Raw genomic sequence first — 6,878 nt, 5'->3', positions numbered from 1 at the left:
TGCTGAACCCCCCTAGAAGCTGAGAAGTACCCATGTGATTGACCCTTCAGTAGAATAGATTGAGCATTGTTGTACAACTATCTGGAAATGAGGTTACAGAATTCGAAGGAGAATCCTCTAGCTTTAAGAATATCAAGGATGAAACCCTAGCTTATAGTGTCATAGGCCTTTTAAAATCAAGCTTGTAAATAAGATTACCACCCCTACAAGGGTGGTCAATATCCAAGAAAAGTTCCAGTGCTAATAAGACATTATCAGCAATGGACCTACCCTTCACAAAAGCTGCATGATTGGGTTTAATGAGGTGAGTTGAATGAGGTTGGAGTCTGGCCACTATGATTTTGCTGATGATTTTGCACAACACATTGGTGAGACTAATAGGTCTGAAATGGTTTCAATTGTTTTACTCAGTGGATTTAGGAATGAAAACATAATTGGAAGAACAAAAGTAGTTGGGCAAAGAGGTACCCTTAAAGAAGCTTTGTATGGCATTAATAACATCACCTTTAACAATTGGCCAGACCTTTTTGTAGAAAGCTGAGGTAAACCCATCAAAACTAACAGTCTTAGAGCTATCAATTGAATTCAAAGCATCCCAAATTTCAGTATCAGAAGGAATGTGAAAAAGCTAGAGATCCTTGGTATACAATTGATCCTCCAGAAATAAATGTTGTTCCACAGGTGGCCTGTTATGAGTAGTAATAAGTTCTTTAAAAAAGACCTCGGCATCCTTTGCAATACCCCTGGAATTAGCAATCCAGCAGACTTCAGCATTTTGGATCTTGTGAATAGTGTTGCACTTCTTTCTATATTTGATGCAAGAATGTTAATACTTAGTCCACTCCCCCCCCCCCCCCCTCCCCTCTTGAAATTTAGTAATTGCAGCATTTTGCTAGAGAAAGCTCTCTAGCCACTCAGTTGCAACAAGAACATTTTCAGTGCACAACTAAGGCTATTTCAGAAGCTTGTCCAGCAGCAGCAGCTTCCAAGGTTGACAGGTTCCTTTCTGCCAGATTAACATTTTTGTAAACATAACCAAAGGAATTCCACTTCCACTCATTGAGAACTTTGCCAATAGTTTTTTGTAGATGCCAGAGTTTGATAAGTGGATTGTGATGTTGAACACTCAGTTGCAACAAGAACTTTTTCAGTGGCCACAACTAAGGCTGTTTCAGAAGCTTGTCCAGCAGCAGCAGCAGCTTCCAAGGTTGGCAGGTTCCTTTCTACCAGATCAACATTTTTGTAAACATCACCAAAGGAATTCCAGTTCCATTCATTGAGAGCTTTGCCAATAGTTTTTTGTAGATGTCAGAGTTTGACAAGTGGATTGTGATGTTGAACACCCCCCCAATTGTCCTTGATGAGCTTCAGAAAATCATGATGATCATTCCACATATTCTGGAATATGAAAGGAGATGTTCCAGCAGAAGAGCAAGCAATGATAGAAAGCAGTAGAGGTCTGTGGTCAGATGCAGCTAGACTGAGGTGGGAAACAAAAGTATGCAAATAGTTATGAAACCAAAAATCATTAGCCAAAAAGCTATCCAACATTTCCCAAATATGTCCCCTTTGTCAAGTAAACTTAGGCCCATGAAAGCCAAGATCAAAAAGATTAGAAGCTTTGATGTCATCATTAAATTCAGTGAACTTGTTGAGATTGTTAGTTATGCCGCTCATTAGTGTGACCAAACAACTTGCAATGGTTACAATAGTAAGGTCTTCGCTCAACCACAATTTTCTGTCAATAACCATTATGGGTAGTGCCCAAACCAAATCTCTTCCACATCAGGTAGTTTAATGTCTCTTTCTACTAAGATTCTGGCAGCTGAAGGTCTGGATAGATTATATGTTCGGACATCTAACTTCATAGGCTTTCCCAGAGCAATCCCTATAGTAAACAACACTTGATGGTGGAAGAAATGGTTCAAGCCCAGGAAGTTTGAACCATATAGGAACAATTGGAGGCTTATGGCTTGGATCAAAGTCTTCAACAGTTTCATTGACATGCCCTCAATCCGTAGCGCCTGTTTAGAGAACAGTCTGACATAGTCTTCCTCTCGAGAAAAATGGATTGACATATGTCTACCATCCACAAGTCCCACCTTCCAATCACTGAGCAGTTTGAGGTCTTCAAAATATTTTCTCACAGCTTCCATTTTAGGGTGACCAAAATGGAATTTGCTTATAAGAGTGAATTTGAAAGAGGCAAATAAGGTGGAAATTTCTAGTTCTTAGAATAAAAGAGTTGGTTTCCCAGCTTTCCTTCTTAGCTGCTTGATGGATGGACAGTCAGTCTGTCCAGCTCCTTCATGGGAGACTTGAGGGAAAACCATGTGTTCCACTGAATTCTGAAAACCTGAGCTCTTACCAAAAACATCAGCAAATGTGGCATTAGACCATTGGATGTTCGTCTCCAAGTCAATAGGAGAGTGATTTGCCATTACAGTTAAGGGAGGAGAAGAGATAAACACAGCAGGCCATCACACCTCAACCAGCAGGGGAATGCGGCAATGTAACTGTAACCCTCAGAATTTGAAAACTCAAATCCCAGGAAGCAAAAGGAGGGAGAAACTAACCTTCCAAGGGACACTTTAACAATCACAAACAAAACCCAAAACAGCCAAACGTGGAAGATATATATATTATGGCAATGTTTTTATTTCAAAGAAAAGGTTAAGATTAAAATGGATGATAAAAAAAAATAATCAGAACATAATATCTATATTGTTCTTCAGTTAAAAGAGAATTATGAAATTAATCGAATATAGTTACTTTCGAGCTACATGAAAGCACAATCTGCATGTTTAAAGACCCTTTTTTGCAATGTTCTTTTTAGATAGACCAAATATAACCATAATTTTAATTAAATTACGAGTCACAAGCTCCCGCAAAAATATCACAGCTAAAATCTCTTTTATTTAACATTCACCTAAAACCAACCGTCGACTGAGAAGCTGGCAAGACATTCCTTTTATGAAATATTTTGATGTTCAGCCTGACCATTTTTCAGATAAAAAATGGGACATTCCGAAAAATACCACACAACTCTGTATTTACAAATGTAACATTTTTTTTACATTTAAAATGCCGAAAATCCTTCCCATATCATATTAAAAATACCACTACTATTAACTTCTAAAAAGTGAAATACACCATTTTTTCATTCTAAGCAAAGACAAAGTAGTATATACTTAAAACTCAAATTTTGGAGTTAGATATGTAAATACATATTGGTATTGGTGGTATGTAACAGAATTTAAGGCTATGTTTACAAGACTCGGGATCAACTTGTAAAAAAATAAAATTGCACTCACCAAACATCATATGAAACAATAAACAAAGGCAAGCCATCCAGAAAATTCTAAAACTTGATGAATCAGAATGTTGATGGTGTAGCATTGAATCATCGTTCTTAATAATTTACTACCAATTCTAAAACTTGATGAATCAGAATGTTGATGGTGTATCATTGAATCATCGTTCTTAATAATTTACTACCAACACTGATCATATATAAAGACTTCTTACTAAAATAAAATTTAATTAAAAAACAACTCGTCAAAAAGTCATTTTCTATAAACATCAAAGATCAACCAACTTCTAGAGGATAAAATATTAGGTACAGATATTGCATGCATGAGGAATCCTTATACAATCAAATTGTACACAGTTGGGCATAATGATGAACAATAAGGTTGTACAATGAGTCCGCATGTATGTGAATTCTGCAGCTAATATTGGTTCCTTCTATAGTGAGGAGCTCTGGCTATCGGTGTGGGTGGTCCCCTCCCACTCTAAGGAGAGAAGTGGGGGTGACGGCAGTAGCAAGGGTGTCAATAGTGAGGAGAGTGAGGTTTGTGGAGGTTTGGCTATCATGGATGTGGCGGTGGGGAATGCTTTGGGCGGTTCATTTCATTACAAGAAGGATGCCATCCATGGCAAGGGTGGAGATGATTCGGGACAAAGCGGAGGAGGTGTTGACGAGACTGATGGTTTACCGATTGAGGAAATTGAGGAGTCGCAAGAAACTACTCGAATTTCAGTTAAAAAAACTGTGGGCATGGAAAACAGTTCGGTTCGCGCACAAGATGCATCAAGAAACAAGGATGGGGAGGTTTGAAAAATTATGTGGGCTCCCCTATCAAGAAACGAGAGAAAGTTAGGGTTAAACCAAATCTTGTGAATAACAACAGCAGCTTCAAGTGTTCACAATTTCGAAAAAACCCAACATGATGAAGATATTTATGTCGGTGGAGCCAGCGGGGGGGGGGGGGTAATTGTGAAACTATGGCTGTGGATAAGAATTTCACAAAGGGGGTGTGGGAGGGTGCCCTATTTAGGAGAGATAAGGAAGGTAAGGGTGTCAACTGTGAATCTTTCATTGCAGGTGGTAGAACTACTAGCTCCTTCTCACCCAATTGCATTAGTGAAAAGATGTGTAAACCAGGTGTTTGCAAAAATGCCGCTGATGACCAACGTCCGATTGCCCCGCAATTACTCACGCAGCTTCGGTCGAGCACTGGAATGGGTACCCAGGGCAATTTGCAGGACAACTGGATCAAGTTTGGAGAACTACAACAAGCTTTGCATGACAAAAAGCAACCACGAGTTGGTTTGGACCCCGGTTATGCATGACAAAAAGCAACCACGAGTTGGTTTGGACCCCGGTTAGTCCAGATTCAGACAGAATGCTTTGCAGAAACCTACTCGTATACTGGTCACGATGAATGAAAGCACTAAGGATTTCATTAGTGCCAATGGGACTGTTAAACTTAATATGGTATGTGAGCAGTAAAATATACAGAAACTTAACGACGCTATGGTGGGCAAGATATTGGGAAGACATTCATTTGTCCGTTTCAAGCCTGCAAGCTAAGCGCAAATGGGCCAATTTGGACCCAACCAAATTGCCACGGTGCAAAATAACTGTTTTGTTGGCATTTTCAACGCTGTTGAAGCCAGAGATGTGGTTCTTCCCGGGGAACCAAGGTTTGTAGCAGGACACATTATAGGGCTTGATATATTATGGAGGACTAATCTCTTACAGGATTCTCTTAGTGGTTTCTCGGTACCAATCTGGAACAGACTACCGCAACTTCCTCTCCTCTATTTGGATAGTACTCATATCATCCATATGGCAGTAACAGTGGGACAACCATTATGGTTGGATACCAATACCAATTTGTGGGGGTGAAATCTGTATGCTCTAGTATGCGTTAAACTCACCTTGAAAGAAATTGAAAGCCGGGACATGGGTCTTGGGGGTCAAGGGTCAATTTTAACCCAAGGTTTGAATATGAAGGGATCTCACATCTGTGCTTTAAATGTGGCAAAATTAGTCAAAAGCTTACTCAAAGCAACCGAGCTCCTCGTCATGATGAAGAAACAGGAACAAAATTGGGAATTCTCTTTAGACAGACCAACCAACCAAATATGGGCATGGCCATTGTTAATGACCCTCTTAAGAAGGGTTTACATAGAACCTCAGGGCAGGATGGAGAAGCGGCCGGAGGTTCATTATAATATCAAGGAAGCCACTCCACTTTCAGGGGTCGAGAATACTGTGCAACATATTTATGTATGTATAAACAGTGCCACATGAAATTCACGGTTTGACAACCAACCGAAAAGAAAAGGCCAAGGATAGTAAAATGAATGATAAGAGGGGCTTGTTTCACTCCAATAAGGAAAGAGGTGAGAGTGCGGTGAGTATTTGACACAAGCTGTGAGTGCTCATCGGCCAACCGATGAAGATTTGGACTTGATTCCAAGGAACATTTTGAGTGAGCTTCCTATTGGCATGGAAGATCCCAACCATACAAGGCTACACGTAGCTTCTTCTTGATCCAATCTGATAGATTGCTACGGCTCTGTTTGGCGCAGCTGGAGCTTCTCAGTTTTTCATCTGCAGCTGCAGCTTCTCAGTTTTTCATCTGCAGCTGCGCTGCTCTAGGAAGTTGCTGTGGGAAAGCTGGTTGTCTAATTGGTGCAGCTGTGTGAAAATAGCTTTGAGGCAGCTGTTTCTGGAAAAAATAACCATGGTGTCTCTGTTTGGTAAAACTGTTTAAGATGCCCGACTTACTTAACATGGAGTGCCGAATGTGATAAAGGAAAAGGTAAAAACCATAATTCATCAATATCATAGCCAAAATTTTGTAAATTATCTTTCCAATAGATGTTTTTTGATTAATTACATCTTTTGTCAAGCTAGTGTGATCAAAATTATTGTTTGAATTTTTTTTTGAAGCATCAAAAAGTTGATTAAACAATAGAAAAACAATGTGCCTCTTCTTCTCCTTATCTTAAAAATTGGAAAAATAACTTTTGGCTCATAATCACACTTCAAATGATCGTTTATTAGTGTTATAAATTACATAATCAGATGAAAAAAAATGCAAACTGAAGTCAAATAATATCATTTTAAACCTAAAGAAATTTAGAAGAGCTTTTCAGGTAACTTAAAAAAAAAAAAAAAAAAAACTATTTGATTTTGATACAAACACCACGCCAATAATAGAATTAAGAAATAGAAATTTCCAAAATAAAGGAGAAACAGAGGACAGGGATACCTATAATGGCTTGCTTGGATACTTCATCCCCCAATGACTTGCGACCACTCCAATTTCTCGAGAGAAGAGGCTGCAGGTTTCTCCAGTATCTAGAAACCATAAAGAGGAAATAAGGAAGATGAAGACACCGAGAAGTGGAAGATCGGGAATCACCTGGAACATCTCTTCAATGTTTCTGATGTGAGAATCCAAGGCTCGAGCTAGACACGCCTTCCTTGCTCCCCTCGCCGACATTTCTTCTCAGGGAGCTCAACGAGGATGACGTAACAGGGGACTTCGCAAGAAGGCTCGAAAACACCAGGCGGAATA

Source organism: Phalaenopsis equestris, unplaced genomic scaffold, assembly GCF_001263595.1.
Source record: "Phalaenopsis equestris unplaced genomic scaffold, ASM126359v1 Scaffold200350, whole genome shotgun sequence".
Taxonomy (NCBI): domain Eukaryota; kingdom Viridiplantae; phylum Streptophyta; class Magnoliopsida; order Asparagales; family Orchidaceae; genus Phalaenopsis; species Phalaenopsis equestris.
The sequence above is the reverse complement of the archived record's forward strand: the minus strand, read 5'-3'. Positions refer to the sequence as shown.